Below are 21,945 nucleotides of genomic sequence, written 5' to 3'. Positions count from 1 at the left end.
TGCCTATTTTTTCCTACATAGGGTTAATGAACATAATAATGACAAGTTATTTGTACCAATTTAAAACATAATCATTATGGAGCACTGTTTGATATTTATCTATATTTAACATTTCCCTATACCCTTTGTAGTTGTAGAAAAAATACTGGGTTCCTTGCTTTTGTCGTTAGCATTTTCATGAGGAAATTCTATCATGCATCCATCAATTCAATGTTAGAGTCACAGATTGATTTCAATGCATATCTTGTTTCTCATTAAGCCAAATTCAATACCTGTATATCTGTCACATAAACTGCTGACTGCTTTCGTGTTTTCCTTTGTGTTACCTGGACATTTCAAATTACCTATTTGAACATTTGAAGCATTGAACAAAACAAGCTGCATTTATAATTCCCAAATGTTTTTTAATGAGTGTTTCTCATTCTTTACTGCTCTATCTAAAGTCAGGAATTTGTTAAAGGTTATTTTAGACAAGAATTAGATAACCTTTGTAAAGTAAAGGATATTAATTTCAAAGTATATTCTGAATGGAAAAATATACTTATTAGGTGAGGTGAAGGAAAAAGAAAACAAAAAGGGAAACATGATTTCTATAGCATTCATTATTCAGAGGCTGGTCTGTGCCGTTCAAATTCATCTAGACTGATGCAAGGTGAAACCTATTCCTTCCTTGGCTAGTTAAGATGTAGTCAACAATTAGATATTTTCCACTCCTCTGTGAGTCTTCAAACATTGCTCCAACACCTGTGAATCATTTTCTTCATTTTTGGAATGAGTCTTGAACCCCTTTTTCAAATGGAAGAAAGAAATACAAAGAACATTGTTATAGTAATAAGAACCTTTAGACTAAGAAGTAAAAAGAAGTAATCAATTAAAGGCTTAACTTAGCCTACACAAATCTTGGAAAGATGATGCAAAGATAGCTATAAATAAAATATGGCTCTTCCCTCTGTGTTAGATCTTCAATTCAACATAAGAAAATTAATGTATTATCTAATACAAATTTATAAAGAATGGTTTGCTTTTAATCCTAAATTGTCCTCCACATACTAATCCAAACATAATTCTGTGTCTGTTAAATCTATGGATTTTTAAAAATTGTAATCTGGATAAATTGATACATCAGTGACATAGGAGAATACATATTTCCTTTGACAGCAGGGTGAATTTAATTATAGATAGAGAGGAAAAATGAACAACATATTGACAAAATGGGCTTGTCATTTAATTAAAAGGCCAGTAAGGTATTCATTTCACATTTTGATTAAACCAGGTTTTCTGAAGTCAACTTCCATGGTTGGGGCTCAGTAGGTCCATGAAGACCTGAAACTTGGCCACAGGCTTCTTTCTCATTCTGCTTACATGTGGTTTTTCTGCAGGAAAGTCTAAAGCTTGAATTAAATTCTCTAAGTGTCCAAGGTACCTGGAAATTAAGAAACACTGACCGGATTATCTGGGCCTAGTGCTTAAATATTCTTGACTCTTCTACTCTGTTCTTTCTATTACATCTCATCAAAATAGTGGATGAAAGACAGCATTTCTGATAATTTCACATCCATCTGCAAGCTTATAAAATTAACTGAAATGTTTTCATTTATTAAGTCTTTAAAATCTCTTAGTGCAGTGGATATTGCACACATAAGTGTAAGTGAGGTATGAAATGAAACTTTTCAGCCTACTCAAAGCACAGAGGAGTATAGTGCATCTTGCAATTACAGTTCAGCAATGATATTTAGCTGGTTAGAAAGAAATTACCAACCCAGTGGGGTCATTTCATTTCTTTGGGAAAGGAAAAATTCATGTTTTATATATTAATGTAAGGTATTACAGTTGATGTTGGTGCAAGTGATACCAACAACAACAACAAAATAAAGACTCGTTTTTTATTTCCAGCTTAATTTCTGAGTTAGAATTCAGTCACCGAAGAGTTCAGTTTTTCTTTCCCAACTCTTTCTCCTTCTCCCTCATTTGGCAGCTCTCTGGGTTTACTTAATCTAAATCATGATTTCAGTACCAACTATACTATTTTAGAAAGTTCTATCTAATATGTAATAAAAAAATTAGTTTAGTTAAATTGAAAATTAGAAAACACAGAAGAAAATATGAACCATAATTCTGAAATTTTCTCAATGCACATAGACATCCTGACAAACTCTTGATGCTTATGTATGCATAACAGACAAGTATAGACATATTTAACAGACTTGATTGAATTGCTTCAACTCAAAAAGATAAAATCATGTTTTGTTTATCCAGGAACTGTATTTGTTGGATTCCTCTATTTCCTATTTAGCAAGTTCACTTAATAATATTTCTGTATATGATCTTTTAAGTCTTAGTAATTTTTCATTGGTAAAACATATATTTCAATGATTAAAACTTAGTCATGCTTATTGTAAAAAGCCGCTGTCACATTTGATCCTAAGCTTTCCTCCAATACTTCTCACTTATGCTAGATTTATATGGCCAGAATTTGGTGTACAGTGAGGGTATGGTCTGTTCTCTCAAATTACTTCCCATCTGCCTTGGGGTATCTGATGTTGGGCTGCAAGGAGAGAGAGGGCACAATTAATTTCCCTGGGTGGTTGCTCATTGCAAGTTGTTCATCATCTTCCTTCTTCTAAATAAACCCATGTCTCTGGTGGAAAACTGTTGTTTCCTTTATGTTGTTTGTGTAGCTGCTTCTGTGTCTAACAGTGACTTGCTATTGGTTCCAACTATGAAGTTGGCATCAAAAAATTGTCCTCATGTAGGGGCACATTTGTTGATTCTTTGTAAAGCCTCCTCCTTCATACCTCTGTGGCTTCTACTTTAAGGTCCACAAAGACATTTGGGAAGGGGAAGAATAAGAAATGCATACATCCACCCTTTAAAAACTTGTCTTGGTAGTTGCACACATCAGTTTTGATTTCATCCTATTGGACAGACTTAGGTCCATGGCCTCATGAAGCTCTAAGTAATACTGTGGAATCTTGGGCTAGTTGTGACAACCCAGCAATTTTGTTACCATTTAAGAAAGTTAGAAGAGATTCTGTGGTCTTCATCTCAGGAATTAATTTGGGTGCATTATTTGCATAGCTAGCTTTCTGTATAAAATATATATTTATATGAAGAAGAAATTTATTATGGGATTCATGTGTCTATACACCTACAAATTTATATATCAATGTATATTTATATATATTACATATATTTATAGGAGATATTTATATATATTCACATGGGAAGCCAAAACAAGTAATATTTATAAATAATTATTTCTCTATTAATTTGAAGCACACACAGAGTCATAAAATACAATAAACATGTTTATTCTTTCCATACAGGTAAGGCAAGCCTCCTCTCACTGTACATTTTCAGGATATTCTTTTCTGTTTTCCAAAATACATTCTTTCTTGTGAACTTTAAAATTATTTTGTTGTATTTCATCACTCCAGCCAAATCAAACCAAATCAAACCACATTAAACAGAAACTAAAAACTAAAGCAATCATTAGTGTTTTGACTGAAATTACATTAAAATTGCACATTACTTTTTGAAAACATTTATATTTTTATGATCAGATATTCATAGTATATTATATATGTCTCCATTTAATCATATTTCTGTGATGTTTTTAAACAAGATTGTATACTACTATTATTTTTATTACTTTTATTGTATTTATACCTATTTTATAATTTCTATTATGTGAATTTCTTTTCCATTTTCATTCATAATTAGTTAATGCTAGTATAGAGAAACATGGAACCTTCTAAGTTTTTTAGTTATACAATATTATCAACATATAAATCTAATTCTGTCATTCACATGCACACACACACACATATATTCTATATGTTCCATTTCTATTTTACTTTTTATGTTGGTAAATTAGGAATTAGGAAAACTTTGGCAGTCTCTCAAGTGTTTTTATATCTATTTATGTATGTTTTTTTCTCATATTAGTAGATAATGAACTATGGTGATAAAATTTATTATAATACTTCTAGATTTCATTTCCTCATACTCATCTAAAATTTTTGCATTTATGAAACAGTTTGGTCTATAGCTTTTCGTGACCAATATTTGTTTTGGGGGATTAAAGTTCTATTCACTCACTAAAGTAATTAGGAAGAATTTTCTTTTTGAAACAATTTTAAAACCTAAGTGTTGTTGGGGGTTTAATGACATCTCCCATAAAAGGCATGCTCAGGTCCCAGCTTCTAGTCCTGTGGGTGTGAACCCAATTGTAAATAGGACCTCTGAAAATGGTATTAGTTATGGTGTACTTCAACTGAATAAGGGTCTTATTTCAATATAACTGAAGTTACTATAAGCAATGGAAATTGGATACAGAGGGAGAAACCACAGGAAGCAGCCAGAATCTGGAAGTTAAAGGAACTGAGAAGAGAAAGTAGAAGACAACAGATTGTACACTGCCATGTGATGGAAGAGTCAAGGAACCCAAAAGATTATTGGCCAGCCAGACTATCTCAGCCTTGAGAAGAAGCAAGTCTTATAGCATCTGAAATCATGAGCCAATAAATTGCTGTCATTAAACCACCCCATTGTATAATATGTGTTCTAGAAACAAGGACATTAAAACAGTTTTTTGGTACTGGAAAGTGGGGATGCTGCTATGATAAATACCTAAAAATGTGTAAATGACTTTAGCATTGGATAATGGGTCGAGGCTGGAGGATTTGTGAGATTTTGATGCAAAAAAAGAAGTCTAGATCATTTTGAAGAGACTGTCAGTAGAAAAATATGTTAAAGCTTTTTCCAATGATAATTTAGAAGGAAATGATGTTGTATTATTGAAAAATGGAGGAAAGGTGATTTGGTTATCAAGTGACAAAGAATTTGGTGAAATTGTGTTCTGATGTCAGATGGAAAGCAGAATGGGAAAGTGATGAACTTGGATATTTAACTGAGATTTCCAAGCTAAATGTGGAAGGTTCATCATGGTTTATCCTCATAGCTTATAGGGAAATAAGGAAAGAGATAAACTGAGGATTGAACTGTTAAGCACAAGGAAACCAGCAATTATTAATTTAGAAAAATTATGGCCTGCTCAGAGAGCATGATCTGACACTAGGATCAAAAGTGGCTCTACCAGAGCTTCTGGAAAGTGAGGCTTCATGTGAGGAAAATTACTACCTCACACTGGAATGTGGGGAAGAGGCTTTTTGTGTTTTACAGCTTCTCAGTGTTTAATAATCACCCTCTTAGGGTTTCAAAATAGATGCCTGTACGTCAAAATTTATAGCAGTAATATTTACAATAGCCAAATACTGGGACAATCCAACTATCCATTAACAAATGAACAAAATGTGGTATACACACAATGGAATATTATTCAGTCATAAGGCAGAATGAAGTCATGGTACATGCTGCAACATGGAAGAACCTTGAAAACATTATGCTCAGTGAATTAAGCAAGGCACATAATGACAAAAATTGAATGATGTCACTTAAAAGAAATAACTAGAAATAGAAAACTTAGAGAAATAGAAAGCCAGGGAATGGGGTTAGGGAAAGCATTCATTTGTTAAAAAGAAAAAAGAAAAAAGAAAAAACTGAAACAATTCTTAACACTGAATTGTGTCCCACAGTTAGGTGGAAAGCAAAATTTGTAAAATAATGAGCATTAATATTTAGCTGAGGAAATTTCCAAGCAAAGTTTTGAAGATGCAGTCTATTTTCTTCTTACTAGTCATCCTAAAATGTGAAAGGAAAGAGATAAATTGAAGGAGGAACTGTTAAGCAACAAGGAAATAGGACTCTAAAATTAGAAGATTCACTGTCAGGAAAGCATCCTTTGGAGAGAAGACCAACAATGCAGTTGGACAACTTTTGCTAGTGCCTTAGAAAGATTAATATTTTAGAGTATTCGAATACACAGAGGACACCGATGGGATTAGGTATGCAATTTAAAGATTTTAAGCCAATGAAAATCATTTTGGACTTTTGACCCTGCTGAACCATAAGATAATTTTTCTTGCTTTATTTCACTGTATTTGTGGTAATTTGTTACAGCAACAATAGAAGAGGAAGATGGTGCTATATCTCCTTTCTTTATTTGTTAGAAATTTCCAGGCACATCTTAGCACATTATTTTATGTTTAATTTTTTTCAAAATCTCCAAATAACTATATCCAGTTTATATTGTGCTCTCACTTCCATAATAACAGTTCATAAGAGACAGTCTTAGCACCTATGAATATAAGAAGGGGGAATGGGTTTCTTTTCCAGAAACCTGTGTCAAAGGCCAGCTTTTCTGCTAGCCCTACCCCAAGAACACTAAATACTGTGTTAGGACTCATTTGCAGAGTTCAGCTTGGAAACATGCAGTCATAGTTCTTCAAAACTGACATTCAACTAGAAGGCAACATATTGACTAGGAAGATGTGCTCCAGGGAAAAGAGCCAAAGAGAAGGCATGAGCAAGAGAGAAATGATGGAAAAAAAAGACACTGAAAAGGAGCAGGCAAAAAGGCAGGGCAGGCAGAAGCATGTGAAACACCGAGTGATCTCAGTAGACCAGACCAGTGTTCTGCATTCCCAATTCATTCTGAAAAATTACTCTGGGACAAGGGATGGGGAAGAGAGGTGTAGGGAACACAGTGTTTGGTAACAAAATAGAAAAGATTGGGTGAGAATATAGGGGACTGAAAAGATGTCATCCTAATCAGCATGAAGAGACCAAGGTGATGACCAGTAAGGCAGAAGTCTTCCAGTAACCCTGTGAGGCACCAGCTATGTAGCCACTTGTTTGTAACGGATAATCCAGGGCCTGAACCCTCAACACCCGATGTGGCTTCCACCTGCCACTTACATCTGCAGCAGCACCTCCAGCTCAGACAATGCACAATAGAGAATGTTTTCTAGCTCATCTATTTTTTCAGAAGTGAATTTGATGTGGGCTATGGGTGGGAGGCTCATTGTCTCTTCAGAGATCACCTAAGCTGTCTGACTTGTGGGTGTGAGATGGTAAGAGGCTGCCATTCTGTCCTTGGTGACCATGGCAATGACTCCAGTCCCAGGAAACAGTTTAACAATGCAAGGTCTATAAACTTTAAGTATTCAGGGGAAATGCAAACCAAATATGCTAAAAGCTTATCTAGAATGTATGAAGTCCATGCTAAAAGCTTACCTAAGATGTGGAAGATATATATGCTAATTCAAGCCTATTGAGAATTGAAACAAAGGGACCATTTATCCTTTCCTCTCTGTGTAAAAGAAACTCAAAAGTCTTGTTCAGGGTTCAGGATTGAAACAGAAAGCTCCCAAGTCCGGCCAGTCATCAATAAACCATTTTTCCTTCTTAAAATCATTCCTGAGTCCTGGCCTCTCTATATGCAAATAATTGAACCTCTCTCAAATTCTACAACATTTTTGGCAACCACAGAGGGATTGCAAACGAAGGCCAGAGATGGTAGCATTTTGCTGCCCCTTCCAAATCCCTGAGGAAGCTGGGAGGACTCGGGTGAACTCCAAATCTGGACACCCCTGGATTAAATTTAATCCAGAAATGATGTGGCCTCCACCAGAATCTTTCTGACAAAAATCAAGGCCAATGGAAGGTCTGAAGAGAAAGATTCTGGGAACAAAAAAGAACTCTGAAGATCGAAGAAGGTAAGACTCCCCAGGTGAGCACAGTCTGGAAAGCCCTAGCTTTAATTGCTAGGAGGGGGAGGCTGATCACCTCCTGAGAGAACCCTAGTAGCCCCAGAAAATTATGGGAAACCCATTCTCTCTAGGTCTGGAATAAGGAGAAAAACCAGGAAAAAGCCCTGGTGTTTTGGGTTTGTCTAACTGCATGTTAGAATCTGGTACTGGTCTCACATCCACTGAAGGAGTGGAGGCTTGATTTTAATAGGAAGGGCTGTTTATAGGTTCAAGTCCTAATGTCCTGGAGAAAAACCAGGAAAAAGCCCTGGCATTTTGGGTTTGCTTAATTGCACATTAGAATCTGGTGCTGGTCTTATATCCACTAAAGGAGTGGAGGCTTGATCATAATAGGAAGGGCTGTTTATAGGCTCAAGTCCTAATGTCCTGGAAATTGGCCTGGATTTTTAAAAAAAAAACTTGGTTATAGGAAAATGGATCGGCTTTTCTAGTGAGGCTTGGTCTGGGTATAAAGTTAAACAGTGAAAAAAGTCTAGTTGAAATCTTTTGTTATGGTACTAAATTGTGAATTAATTTGCTTTATACCAAATGTTAAGTGTTCTAAGGTTTGTAATGGCTGTGGGGGCAGCCATGCTGGAAAAATATATATAGAACTTGTGGGTCAGATTAGTGACCTTAGTGCTTCTGTCTGTGTCAGCTCAATGTTAGTGTTGGAGTTGTGTGGTTATGTAAAGTAGAATTCAGTTGAGCTGGAACCCTCCCTTGTCATTGGCAAGGGGGTGAAATGATTATGGGGCAAAATTGAGGAGTCTGGATGTTTTCAGAGTCTAGATGTTTGTGCATGCTCTGCTGTCTTGTCTCTGGTCTGCCCCTTTGCCAGGGCTTGGAGGCCATCTGTGTCTGCGCCACGCACCCAAATTTGTTGGGGCTGCCCCAGTCAGGGTGGTTGGGTCCCTGTGAGAGTTGCCAAATTTGAGTAGGTTCTGTCTGCCCATTTTGGCTGAAAGCTGGAAAGGGGGGAGCAGCTTGCCCCTTTCCAGTGAGTCCACACCTTCTCTTCATAAGCCGCATTCCTATTTGATTGTTGTGCACCCAACTGCCTGGAAGAGGGGGAAGTGAAGGGGGTGAAAAGCAGAATCAGAATAAATGCAGTGAAGTTCCCTCCCTAGGGTGTCAAAGCCAAAATACGTTTGCATTCTGCCCAGGTTCTTAGAAGGTATTGTGGTAACTTTAAGTAAGAGAATGTGTTCTGTGAAGGAAAAATTTGTCTTAAAAGTATAAATAAATATAAAAGTTTTACAAAGCATTGTTTAAATTAAGGTATTTAAATGGCTAATTGCAGAAAGTCATCATTAAAGAGAAACTGAATTGATAATAATAATAATAATAAAAGGTAATTTTATAACAAGAAAACTTGTCAGCAGCCAGCCTCCCCTGCCAACTTCCTTCCAAAAAACTGTTTCTGGTATTACATGCTACTAAGTATTTAAAGTGAAGAAAAGTTCATTATTTTAACAAGCTTGTTTAGTATTAATGGCAATTACATGTTGTAAGAAGTTTTCCTGGTAACTTAGTATGTGGGATATATGGAATGTATTTTTATTGTTAAGGAAACAGAAGATGATTTTGTCCTAAGATAAAATGATTGATTATTGGAAAGAGTAGAGTGTGGGACAAAACCTGAATGAATACTGAAAGTGTAGAAGGTTTGTGGAAGGAAAATTTTTATGATTAAAATTGAGTAATATTTAATAAGTCTAAATAAAGTTTTAAAGGGTTTAGTATCAAGTAGTACACTGATGCAAAGTTAAAATTTTGTTCTTTCTAAAAGTCTCTCAAGTCATCAGTCTCTTTTAGTAAAGGTTTCCTGAATAATCAATATACAAAGAAAATCTGTTTTATCAAAATAGCTTCTTGTGCTTTAACCTCATCATTTCCTCAGTGTTTGAAGAAGAAAGGGTCTTATCTCTTTTAAAAGAACATTATGTCCTAGAAATCAAATCTTGAAAAGTAGCTTTTTATTTCAAACTAACTGCAAGAGATTCATTCTTTTACCTTAAAAGACAAATTAAAGTAATAGTTAAGTTCATTTAATATGTTATAACTCGAATGAAAGGTGTTTAAAGGTGTTATAAAATTGACAGGTTTTTAAAAATTAATAAAAACTATAACTAAGAGTTAAAATCATTTATAAATGCATTTATATTATAAAGCAGTGGAAAGATAATAACTGAAATTATAGCTGGGTGAATTTAGCCTGAAACTATTATTTAAGTGTAAATTCTAAACTAATCTTTCCTTTGTTTATGGTTACTTCAAGCCTAACCTCACTCCTTGCCTTTGCCTATGGTTATTTCATAATAGCTTCTGCCCCTACAGTCCAGAGAAGAGCTGGGATCTCCTGTCCTGGTATTAGTAACCCTTTCTCTCATGAATTCAAGTGTAAACTAAATAAATTGCTGTCTGATGGAATAAGGTTAAATGACCACTGGAGTTTTATTATCTCCAGAAACTGGAAAATAAAAAAAAAGGGGGGGGGGGGGGGGGAGAAGTCTCCTGCCTTGATGATCAGTGTTCCTAAGAGTGGCAATTCATGAGAGAAACCAGTATGTCTCCCTGAGGCTTCAAATAGCCTCAGTAAATATACATAGAATTAATCTTGTTGCTTATCCAAAATTCTCCTAAATTCAAAGTAAAATATAAAGTTCTGAAACAAAAAATGGTGCTAAAGTATTGAGAACATTTTGGTTACAAACCATCAATTAAGAAAGAAAATTCTTGTGTAAAACTGCATGGTCATAGTGTAAAACTGCACAGTCATAGTGCAAATTAAGAAAAGTTTCAGGAGTCTTTGAAATGTTTTGCAGTCACACTTGTTTTGTAAAAGTTAGAAGTTTAAAGTAACTAAAGTTATGTTTTTGTGTCAAACTATCCATGTATGCCTATTTGCTTAAATTGAGGTTAAATATGCAGTTATAAAGTAATATATATTTCTGAAACCCAAATTAAGTTAAACAGTATATAAAATAATGCAAATTAACAAAAGCAAATTCCTAAAAGAGCTCTACTCAAATTGTTAAAAATTAAATATACAGTTATATATTTGAATAAATATTCTTGGAACCCAAATTAGACTAAGCAGGATGAAAAGGTCATATAAAAATCTGATTATAAAAACTATTGGGAAAGGGTCTCCTCTTTGCAAGAGCTTTGAAGGCAAGACTAGGAGTGGCAGATTAAACCTATCTACTAGGCTAGGGAATTAAGTATCAGTTTGTCCTGTAATTTCCCAGTTTAAACCTTTTGTCAGCCATAAAGTGTAAAAAACAAAGATTAGTTTAGTTTTCATGTAAAGGAAGAAAATATTGATTAATGTAACCTGGCAGCCTACTGCCTCAGTCTCCCACTCCCGGGTTAAACAGCAACAAAGGAAACCAGCTTAAGCCAGTCCTATAAGCAATAAAAGGGTGCCCAAGAAAGAGCTATGTCAATACCAATTCAGCACTAAATTCCATTCCTTATTTGACAAAGGGGAGCAGGTAAAAACTAAAATGGTTGGAATGTGATAGAGGAAGCAGTTAAATCACAAACTTTTGCACGGGAAAGTTAGATCTCAGATAAGCTGTAACTTCTGAAGTATCCAATCTATAGAGAAACAGAGGAAGAGCTTGCCTGCTAGGCTTAAGGGTATAAATTGTGTCATTTTCTTTGTTCGGGGTGCCAGCCATATCTGGTTCTGCGCCCTTTCTTGCAAGATTGAGAATAAATTCTTTTCTTCTCCACAATAGGGTGAGCCTTATTTTCTTCCAGAAGAAGATTTATTTCTAACAAAATAAAGGTAATTAGTGGCTCTATTGACAAATTTCAGTAAGTAAAGAAAAGCCCATAAAAACTATGGAGAGATCTTTCCTGGATTATGATTAAACAAATTAAGTAATTGTGTAATGTGTTTTAAAACCTGGTAGTCAGTATGCTTTTAAATTATTCATTTTCATAACTTAAACAAAGAAAAGAAGTTTTAGCTTCCTGTAAGGAAAAAAGAGAACATTCCTTGCATAAACTGTAATGGTTTCAATTTTATTTAACTTGAGTGTAATCTCCCATAGTTAATTTATAAACTAAATTAACATTATATGTACGAAATCTTTAAAGTAATGGAAATTGTAAGTTCACATTGGTGAAATTAGGCTAACGGAAAAAGATTGTAGATATGCTCTCTTAAATAAATAGAGTAAATTTCTTTGGTTGGTAATTGTAATTGAATAAGTTTATTTAAACATGAGGTGGCTAGTCAATGTGGTTATAGTCAATTATAAAGACTTTGTAAAACATCTTCCAAACTGAAAACATTTAAATAGTTCCAGTTCTAGAAGTCATTGTTAACTAAAAACTTAGATTGTTGTTGGTTGCAAAAAATAACTTTGTGATAATAAAACCTTTCTGAAGGCCACTGCAAGGTGCATATTTAAGTAAATGGTAATAAAAGTTACCTTGATTCTATTGGGAATCTTCTATTTTCATTTTAACAATGAAAAATAATTTTTTCCCTCTATTACTAAAGTAAAGTACCTACTGTTATCTTCATAGTAAAATTGTGTAAGTAAACAGTCATTTGATATATGTATTGCATTAAATTGTTTAAAATATATATAAAAACAAGGAATAAACTTTAACATTTTCAAATTCTTTTGTGCATTCAAACCAGGCCTTGAATACATTGCAGGTTGCCTCCCCATGTGAGTTATTGGCTAGACTGGTCACTGACCCCTCAATTAAAAATATTTGCTATATCAGCCTCTGGTTCTGCTCCTGAAGTTGATGGAAACTACGTTGCAGTTTCAAGCTCCTGCAGCAGCCAATGATGACTTGGTACAACCAAGTGTACAATGGATATCGCCTCCAGACTGGCAGTGTTCCATAGTGCCAGAGAGCACTATGCACCAGGCTAGTAGAATATTGGAAAATCTCTGTAGGATCAGTGATGCTGCAACTTGCTCACTGTGTGAAGAACATGCTAAATGGAGCCATGATACCAGGATATTGTAAGTAAAACTTAACCACAATTGGCATTATGGCCTGCTCTCATGGAGAGATAACATGTAAAGTATTACAAACCTGAAACTTAAAACTATTAATTGCAACTCTAAATCCTTTGCATTAAGTAATACATTAATTAATATTAAGTGATGTACTTTTATCCTGTACTAAATATATGCCTAATGATTATAACGTTATCTTTTCTATTTTGGATCAAGTGCAGAAGTATATTAGACATGTTAAATTCCTAGTAAATTCATTTTCTAAACAGCTAATAAACATGTCTGTAGAATAAGGCGGTAGTATCAGCCAGGCTCTGTCAACTTACTATATTCTACTTTACTCTACTGTGTAGCAAAAATGAAGCTTGCTTGCTAATAATAATGAGTCACTTATTGAACAAGTCAAAATTACTAGAAATTGTACAATTAAAATTTTTACAAAATGTAAAAAACCTTTATTCTGTAGTTCTGATCACTCCCACAGCTACAAACTAAGAAAATTTCCAACTTGGTGTACTAATCCTGAGTGAAACCAATTGCCCAAGAGGTGCCAGTTCACCAGGAGCATCTGACAGAGCACATGAGTACCAATCATTAAACAGCTTGAAATGTGTCTTCAAACAAAGCTAAGTATCGATTGCAATTTCTCTCTAAAGATAAATAACTTAGAAAAAGTATATATATACTGTTCCCACCAGCTTTTAAAAAGGAGTGCCATCTTTGTGGGCACCTAACCTTGTCTACCTCTGTAATCCAATGTCCTCTTTTAAAAACGGGTATTCCAAATTTTTAATTAAGTTTGTTTCTTTCAGACTGAACATCTTATTAACCATATGAAAACTTCATCCAACTTCGTACAGAATGCCATATCCATCTTCCTCCAGTTAAAATAAAATAAGAGTTTTACACCTTGTTAGGCAATGACTACAGCCCATAGCCAGCAGGAAGCTGTTACAGAAAAGAGATCATCTCCCTTCAGCACCCCTTTTAGAGTAAAGGTGTAAACTCTCTAAGGTTAAAATAAAATTAATAGATGGATCTGGAGACTGACTGGAAATCCACGTGAGTGCCGGTGGCCCCAGGATGACTGCAGGGGGCCCCTGCCCCAGGATTCTGCTGTCCAGAGTGAAAACAACTAAAAACAGTCCTGGATGCTACACTAAAGATTGATAAATAATCAATCAAAACAACAAACAGTCATCCACCTCATAGCTCCAACAATAATTATGCCAAAGCTTAGCAAGTTAAACTTTGGCAAAGGGAGGAAATGATGTGGGCTATGGGTGGGAGGCTCTTTGTCTCTTCAGAGATCACCTAAGCTGTCTGACTTGTGGGTGTGAGATGGTAAGAGGCTGCAGTCCTGTCCTTGGTGACCATGGCAACGACTCCAGTCCCAGGAAACAGTTTAACAATGCAAGGTCTATAAACTTTAAGTATTCAGGGGAAAATGCAAACCAAATATGCTAAAAGCTTATCTAGAATGTATGAAGTCCATGCTAAAAGCTTACCTAAGATGTGGAAGATATATATGCTAATTCAAGCCTATTGAGAACTGAAACAAAAGAACCATTTAACCTTTCCTCTCTTTATAAAAGAAACTCAAAAGTCTTGTTCGGACTCAGGATTGAAACAGAAAGCTCCCAAGTCCGGCTGGCTGTCAATAAACCATTTTTCCTTCTCAAAATCATTCCTGGGTCCTGGCCTCTCTATACACAAATAATTGAACCTCTCTCAAATTCTACAACAAATTCTGCAAATAAGTTCATCTTGGGGTTCAGGGCACTGGGCAGGACTCTGGCCTCTAAGTAGCTGATGACCCCACTCAGGGCCTGCAGGAAATGGTCATCCAGCACGTTTGGAGACTTCCTCCTGCACCAAGTGGAGGGTGACATTGATGGAGCTGGCCGGCAGGGAGATGGCCTAGAACTGGAATGGACTTCCATATGACCTTAAGGATCTTAAGGCACAAAGATCAGCAGCTTGAGTTGGTTTGCTCAAAAGCCCATAAGTGTGCCATCTGGCCAGTTTGCAGGCTCAGCTGCCACAGGTTGTCATACTATCTAGCTGTTGTGGTCTGGCCACCAGGACAGTGTCACCTGGGGTACTGATGGCAGAAAGTAATGATGAGATGCTTGTCATGCTCGTATTGCACCTCTAGGGTCATAGCCCCTGGGGGTGGTGCTGGGAAGATCATAGAGTCCAGGAAGGACTATGGCTAGCCAGTTAATGGAGGCCACCACTACCTTCTCAAATGTGTCTGCCACTGTCTTTGGGGTGAGGAGGACTTCTACTACAAAGTGGTCACAGTAACTGCTACTACAAGGAAAGTATTCTGGATTCTTATGATGAACTAGGAAGAAGCCCAGGACATTCATGATGGGGTCCTCACCAGGGTACACAACTACAGTTCTACTCTAGCATGAAGGGCACAGTGAGTTGGATGTATTCAGCTGTCACCACCTACAAGTCATCATAGAGGCTGCCACTCAGGTATATGTCCCAAAGTGTCATGTCAGGCAACTTGGCCCACAGGAAGACCCAAAGCTAGGTACTTATACCTACAGCATCTTGCTTGGTCCAAGCCTGCTCACCAGCAGGGATGGCTGCCATATTCCAGCAATAAGAAAGAAGTTTCTCCTGTGTTGACTGCTAAGTAGTCTGTGGGGAGGGTCTGCAGGCACCTTCAGGCCCATCTTCATATCATTGTTTAGCAGCCGAGGGGAGCCGTCCATTTGGCCCCTCCCAGTTCCTTTTCCCTGAATGGCTCAAGCAGGTAGGTCTGGTCAATCATACATCTGCTTAACTGCCAGTGCTGCGATGCTCAGCATGGCCGCTCCACCCACCCCCTGTTTCAGTCAGGCACTGGAGTGCACAAAAGCCCGAAGACTTTGCCCTGTTAAACACAGCCTTAGCAAGTTTTTCTTTGTTAAAATAGAGGGTTTCTTTTTCCTTTTAGTTTTATTAATGAAAGTAACCTGGAACAATCATTATGGATGGTAAATATACTGTAAACAAAACAGTGAAACACTGGAGTTTAAGTAATTTTCTATAATTTTTATAATATAGAACTATAATAATAGTGTATTTTTGTGCAATGTATTAATCAGACTCCTCAGGTCTTGCCTTAGGGCACATGACTTAGAATTTGCCATTTGAGAAAGTAAATTAAACCCTGCAAATTGGAGGTTTTGGATGCACTCATCAGTGCTGGTCATTGAAAATTAAGTAGTAGTTCAAAGGAATCAGTGATATCTGGTGCATAAATACTGATTCTCCTATAAACAATGGCTTTAGTGACATTATTATGTGGTAATTTTACTAAGCACTAAAACTGCACATAATAGAGAAGCATTAAGTTTTAAGTAACATAATTGAAGCACTGACTTTCAGTATTATGTTCAAAAAGTACTTATGCTATTAGAGAATTTGAGAAGCTATGTTAGGAAGTGCACTGTAATGAAATATTTTAAATATTGAACTGATGTTAAATTAACTAATGTTAAATTCCTTAGTATATTCTAAGGCTCACTTTCAGAGCAACTCTTTTATTTTCTTTCTCCAACATAGTTTAATACATGAGATGTATCTTTCCTCATCAGAGGCCAAATTCTTTGAATTAATTTATGTTCAGTTGTCCATGAAAGAGTCCAGAGTTTCTGATTAGTAGACATGTGGTCTTCTCGTTATATAAAGTGGAATGTCACAATAATTCCCTTGTTGTGCTCCCCATTGCATTTAGCCAGAACCTCAGCACTTCAGCATTCCAGGGTTCTTTGCTTGACCAACTGACTAATTTTGATTGAGAGAAAGGGGCTCTACTTACATAGGTCCATAGTGATTTCTCCATTAACCATTACTCCTGGTTTCTGCAAAATTAAGAGGCATTCTAAAGGGTCGTCTGAATTTCACCCATGTTTCTCTTGGTCCACATTATGAAATAGTAGCACTATTTCCCTTTAGCTGTCAGGATTGTTTCAGTAAGCACTGGATCTCCATCATTCAACCCTGGTAGTGTCTAGAAGGACCTCAAATAATCAGAAAGTTATCTCCATTTCAAGTTTAGTAAAATTACTAATTTCAGTGATAATTACAAATCAGAGAAGCCCAAAGTTTGGGTGAGGAGAAAATTATAATATGAAATAAGACATTATTTTAAATAGTTAGATAATCTACTTCATCTCCAGCTTTTGATTCCTAGAATTGAATTCTATGTCTTACTCTATCCTTAAAATTTTGATTTGGAATCACAGCTGAATGTTTAGTGCACCTGTTAATCATATTTTAAGAACAGTTTCTTTGTGAATGGAAAAATGTGGGATAGGGGCCAGTAAGTACCAAAACCCCATTAGCCCATCACCTCTTCTTTTTTTCTTTTGTGCCAAAATTGAGCTTATTTATAGGGCTTTTAAAATTAAATATACTACTATTGCAGCTCATAGGACATTCAATTAGGACAGAAATTATTATATAAGTAGATGCATAATGATCATAAATAAATGATGTAAATACAGAGAACATACCAACTTTGGTTAAGTTACTCTTTCCTCCAAGACAGAAAAGTCATGGACCACTTGTTTCCACCTTCTAAGATGTTGATTTGATGCACAGAATACTTTGCTTAAAAAGTGTGCTCAGAGTTGATAAGCACTGATGGCAAATGGGAACCGTGGAAACAGAGGAGTCAGATCAGCTTTGATGAGGCAACAGCCATGCCTTTCAGCTCTACAAAATGTCTGCTTTTTCTATGGGTCTACCGTATATGCTGAGTCTTGACTCGGGTACTAGATGGAGCTTAGGGAGACATCGATTTCTTTTTCATTCACTTATTCTGATGTTTTGCTAAAGGGCATAACTTAGTTTACGGAGCTATTCAAACTAAGTTCAAATGCTACCCTTTCAAAGTGTTAAAAAAAAACAAACAACAGAACTCCTCTATAATCCTACCACAGCTCACCAACTGTTCATTAAATAATTACTTTTTCCTTTTTACTACATCCTTGTCTATGAAATCCTCTGCATCAGGAAAAAAATGTCAGTGTTTATCCCTACTTCAAAATACAGGTGATTTCTTCAAGTTCATATAGTTTTAATTTATTGAGATACAAGTGTCTTAGGAAATTAGAGAGTGCTTCTGGGTATCACAGTTCCTGGCGGACCTTTTCTTCATTTTCTGAGCTGGTACAACTGAAGTCTGTGGAGGCTCTGAATAAAAGATATGAAGGCATATCACATCTCCACTGCTCTACCTTTTCCCTGGAAGACTGCAGAATATATTCAGCCCTGTATTCTTCTAAGATGTTACTTAACAAAGCACCTGTTATATCTATAATCCTTTCACCTACATCAAATTACTAGCCTACTCACAGTATAACTGAGCTTTTTAACTGTAATTTTTTTTAAAGCATGTAGTTGCATGGTATGTTTAGGGAACTGTGGGTGGCTCAGTCATGGATGAAAGGTGAAGTGCGAATGGTGAAATGATAAAAGATTCAGCTGGAGAACTGGAAAGAGGCCCGACCATAGAGTGCGCTAAATGCCATGTTAAGGAATTCCTTTCTGTCAGTGGGAACTATTAAAGAACTTAAATATGATGTTGCCATGTTAAAATTTTGGTTCTGTGAATTTCATTTTTATGACATTGTGGAGATCACAATAGGGTAGGTGTTTTAATAGTGAGCAATTATCCCAAAAATGCCACCTACCAAACCACCCAAAGTGAAGGGACTTAAAACAGCAATCATTTACTTTTATGAATCTAAGGGCCCACAGAGCGTCAACTGGTCTAGCCTGGCACTAATTGCACAACTCGGCTTGAAGTCACTGGTTTTTTGGGTTTATTGGGGTCTACTAGCTGGGGGAATTTCTTTCTTCTCATGACCCTGGAAAAAGCACAAGAAGTGTGCAAAACATGCAAGCCCATCTCCAGATTTGCAACAAGACCACCACATCTTATTAACAAAAGTCAGTCCCATGGGCAAGCTTACCAGGGAACTAATTCCTTACCCGTGAAGGTTCATAGAGAGAGTGATGAACCATCTAATCGATCACAGTAGGTTAGGAATGCTGAGGGCATTAACTAAATCCCTGGTAGGTAGAGTGGAAAGAAGGAAAAAGAGTCAGTTGGAATCCTAATTGCTATTAACAGAAATCTTCTTAAAAATGTTTCTCATTATAATATGTCCCTAATAAAGAAAAATGCATTCCCTGTTCCATCAGGGTTAACCCTTCTAAATGATCATTGAATATTTTGATATCATTCTCCTCTAAGGAGAATGTCTCAGTATTCCTGTTTAGAGTTCCAGCCTCAGTTAAATTAGTTTCTTTGGTGTCACCTACACAAACTATATGCCTTTCTCCCTCTGGTTATCTCTTCATACATTTTGTCCCCCTTTGAATGCCTTCCGTTTTCTTCCAGCATAATCAAGTATGAATCATATTTCAAGACCTTACTTCAGATTACAGTCTTTGTTCTTCTCTTTAGCTCAAGGAGCATTTAATGGTAGAAAAACACAGTTCAGAATTTAATTCTTTATGTCCTCATAGTTTTTGTGGTATTTCATGTTTGGAGGCTTCATTCTTTAAATTTTGTTAAAGCTCATCAGGCATGTCTTTTGTGCACTTCCAGTCACTTCCTCATTTTATATCTCGAAGCTGACTCTTCAGCAGATACCTAGTAAATACAATACCTGGTGGTTAATTGATTAGAGGAGCTATGATAATCTGCCCCATGATAAAGATCAGTCAATGTGTAACTTCAAACAAATCATTAACTTTTCTGAGACTTGAATTCTTCTCCTAATAGGTTGTTTTTTATGGTGAGGATTCTGCCCATTATGTCTACCACTATGCCCACCAGATGGAAGGTACTCCATTCAGATCATGCTTTTCCTCTTCTACCCTGGAGAAGATTATGTATTTTCTATGTTGGATGCCTGAATTTTTCATTAACTCTGGCACTTTATTCTTCCCTGGCATTAACTATTTACTAATTTCCACTGAACTAATATGGCTAATACAATGCCTATAATTCATACTTCATAAATTGTAGACAATGTTAATCCCATGTTACTCCATTAAACATGAATTCACCTAAAATTTTTCTCAACACAGACCTCCATATAGCCAATTAAAAAAGAGTCAGGATTAGTAATTGAAGTCAAACCATATATATATATTTTGACCTTTACCTCTAGCCAGTCTACAATCGAGACTATCTTCATATCTTAGGAAGAAATGTTAGGAAGTACAATCCTTCATTTTGCAACAAGGCTGGCTTGCTATGCGAACCTTGTTGCTTGTTAAATACCCAAAAGCCCCACTGGGAAGAGTGTATTTCAAGATTTTAACTTGGCTGCTTTCACGTTTCTCAATTTAAAAAATTTTTTTAAATTTATTGGCTTTAGACATACTAATTCCCCTTTCCAATGTCTAAGCACTGCTGTACTATGAATACTCACTAATCTTGCTTTAGCTATACTTTAAGTAATCTTTCATATCTTTAAATATACTTTTATATTTTTACTTTTGGTCTTTTGATTTGCTTAGACCTAGGAATTTAGTCTGTCTCTCATTTGGGGGCACTTACAGGCTTCTGGGGATCAAGCTCCCTTTTGAACGTTTGGAAGTTTGTTCCTGGATCTGATTTTTCCCTGTCGGCAAAGAGGCAGTGTGGTACACTGGGACATGTTTTCAGTTTGGACTCAAAAGACACATGTCTTGAGATTGAGGATTACCAGCTGTGACTTCTTGGGTAAATAAGCTAATATATTAACCTCAGTTTTCCTATTTGTGAATTGGGGATAATAATATTCTCAACTGATTCAAAGGATTACTTTATGGCTTAGATAAATGGAAATAATGTGAAAATGCTTTATAAACTGTAACATAGTATCAAAAATGTTTTTTTTACTATATTGAAAGGTTGTCTAATATTATGTTGTCTAAATATTAATTATGTATGCCATGCCAACTTTCTAAGCTCTTACAATCCATATACTGATGCAGAGAGTCTAGCAGTAAAAGCCACAAACTCTGTTACAAAAGTTTTCTTTTTCCCCTTTCCTTAAAATAGACTGACTTAGAGAAAGAATAAACCTGTCTTTAGGGTTTGAATTTTAAAGAGGAAAAGATCTATAGCACTCACTCATCAAAATGACTTTCATGAGAGTTATGGAATCTGAGAAGAGTGATCTTTGAATAAAAATATAAGGAATGTCTTATGTCTGATATTCCTGACAATAAACATAAAATCATCAGAAAGGTGGGGAAGACCTGAGTTAAGGTGTTAAGGTGGGGAAGACCTGAATCTAAGTATCAGTGAAAACCTTACAATAAATGATTTAGCTGTGAAAAGAAAAATAGTTTGGATGATAAAACTTGAATTATTATGGAAGAATACAATACACATAAGGTGGGATTATTTAGAAAAATATTAAAACTGGAATATGGAGGTAAAAAATAAGGTGGCAAGGTATCAGGATAAATAAGGGAATTCATGGTATAAAAAGGAGCTGAATAGAAGACATATGTTTGGAAAGAAATTCAACATTAATGTAGAAGACTGGTGGAAGGCTGTTCTTCTGTTTGTACAAGAATTTAGCATGTTTTAAACAAACAAACAAACAGTCTTAGTTGATAGGTTCAAGAATAATATATAGAATCCCAGAACTGTGACAAGCATACCAACTGGATTAAGGTTTTATATTAGGAAAGGCAAGGTAGTTAGGTATTTCTTAGGGAAGAAAATAGAGCTATTTTCTGTAGTTCTAAGAAAAACCATACTTGATCTGGTATTCTTTATTGAAAATGCATCATTTCCCACTGAATTTGAAAATAAGAAAATATCATAAATTCTTCCACACCAAAAGAAACACAAAAATGCAACACCTCTGGTTTTATAGTGTTCTCACAACTTTGTAAGAAAGACCACAAATTATGCCAGTCAAAACTGGGTAAAGTATACTTAATATATCATAATCAAGTGAAAATTCAGGCTCTAATTTACAATCTCACTTATTGATTAGATTTAAATTTTTTGTTTATTAAATTCAAAGTCTTTATACCTTCTTTTTAGACTCTATCATTAGTACATTTTAAATAAATCATTTCAAACTTGCCATTCCATCTTGCATTCTAGTATATATTTTTGACAGTCTCTGTATCTCTATTTAACTATTTGAAATTGGCTTTCAAATTTTATATGGTGTATTTGTTTCATATAATTTATAAGTGAAGTTGATATAAATGTCCAAAAACAACTTGTCTAGATTGATATTGTGGTAGATTGAATTATG

At 35.6% G+C, this 21,945-nt stretch overlaps 1 pseudogene; it reads right to left on the bottom strand.

The window, feature by feature from the left end:
- Window positions 1–1,284: 1,284 nt before the first annotated feature.
- LOC101421688 (mitochondrial dynamics protein MID51-like) lies at window positions 1,285–18,688 on the bottom strand (annotated as a pseudogene).
- Between the last annotated feature and the right edge of the window lie 3,257 nt (window positions 18,689–21,945).

This window comes from Dasypus novemcinctus, chromosome 25 (assembly GCF_030445035.2).
Source record: "Dasypus novemcinctus isolate mDasNov1 chromosome 25, mDasNov1.1.hap2, whole genome shotgun sequence".
NCBI classification, from domain to species: domain Eukaryota; kingdom Metazoa; phylum Chordata; class Mammalia; order Cingulata; family Dasypodidae; genus Dasypus; species Dasypus novemcinctus.
The sequence above is the reverse complement of the archived record's forward strand: the minus strand, read 5'-3'. Positions and strand labels throughout refer to the sequence as shown.